We start from the raw sequence: 1,492 nt of genomic DNA, 5'->3' as shown, positions 1-1,492 counted from the left end.
ACAACATTAGTAAACTCCTAAAAGTTGATGAAGACATCTAAGTTACTTGAAGAAATGAAGGATGAAGGGGTGCTAAGCTGACGAAGTTACGATAAAAATCAATCATACCCCAGGGGATTGTGTACTAAAGCTTTTGATATGCTTGAGAGGTAATGTTTGGCCCCTCGAATGAATTAATAATAAAAAAAATAGAAATTGGTGCTTCATACTTGTGAGGCTGGCTGGATATAGAAATAGATGTTCATTCTTAATAACATAATAACCATTCTGAATTTGTCAAAACCAATTCTAACAATGATAAGTCTGAATATTGGTGTTGAAGTAAGAAATAACATTATCGTTGTCAACTAAGAAAAATACACATGTTCAAATTAAATGACATTATATTTCACTATACATGAAGAGGAGCCTCGGAGTATCTGGTAAAGTTGCTTCCATGTCACCAGAAAGTTTCAGGTTCAAAAATGCAAGGTAAGACTGCGTGCAATACAACACCCACGTTATAGCGGTAGCTTTAGTGCACCGGGCTGCCCTACTATCCAAAAAATTATGAAGCCAATATCAACATAATATGCATCATAGTGCATATACATTCATTCGAGAACCAAGCTATTCAACCACGGTGTCTTGAGAAAGTTTCAGGTTCAGAAATGCAAGGCAAGACTGCGTGCAATACAACACCCTTGTGGTGTGGACACCACGTTATAGCGGTAGATTTAGTGCACCGGGCTGCCCTACTATCCAAAAAATTATGAAGCTAATATCAACATAATATGCATCATAGCGCATATACATTCATTCGAGAACCAAGCTATTCAACCACAGTGTCTTGAGAAAGTTTCAGGTTCAGAAATGCAAGGTAAGACTGCGTACAATACAACACCCTTGTGTCTTGAGCTTGATTACAGATGCAATAAGATTGTCGTCCATGATGGTTTGATCTACGCCAATGGAAGAGTAGATTTCTGTAATTAGGTAAAATCTAAATTCTAACACCGGCTATTGATGATAGCTCATATTTTATCTGGGGAAAAGAAAATAAAGTATTAGAATTATCAACGCAATGTAGAACACTATGTGGACATGTAAACAAACGACAAATATAGACTTACACAAAGTTTACATTTTGGAAGTAAAAATATGTCAGCGAGAGTCAGTGATCCATATGCTTTCGGGGAAAAAAGACGGACATAAACTATTCAAACATATTAGCGTGATATAGTTCATTGATTGTTCCAACAAGAGCACCTATTAACCACACAACAGCGAAAAGATCATGAAATAACTTCAGAAATACAATACTCCCCACACCTCCTCTTTCTCACACCTCCTCTCCCGCTTACTCCCTCCACACCTCCTCTCCTCCTTACTCCCTCCACACCTCCTCTCCCCTACTCCTCCACACCTCCTCTCCCCCTACTCCCCCATACCTCCTCTCCTCCTAACTCCACTAACACCTCCTCTCTTACCTTCTCTCCCTCCACCTTTACCC

General features: G+C 39.1%; 1 pseudogene; it reads left to right on the top strand.

Moving 5' to 3' along the window:
• Nucleotides 1–397: 397 nt before the first annotated feature.
• Nucleotides 398–1,492, top strand: part of LOC107854215 — a 7,642-nt pseudogene continuing 6,547 nt past the window's right edge.

Source organism: Capsicum annuum, chromosome 7, assembly GCF_002878395.1.
Source record: "Capsicum annuum cultivar UCD-10X-F1 chromosome 7, UCD10Xv1.1, whole genome shotgun sequence".
NCBI classification, from domain to species: domain Eukaryota; kingdom Viridiplantae; phylum Streptophyta; class Magnoliopsida; order Solanales; family Solanaceae; genus Capsicum; species Capsicum annuum.
This window is presented reverse-complemented; position numbering and strand designations above follow the sequence as displayed.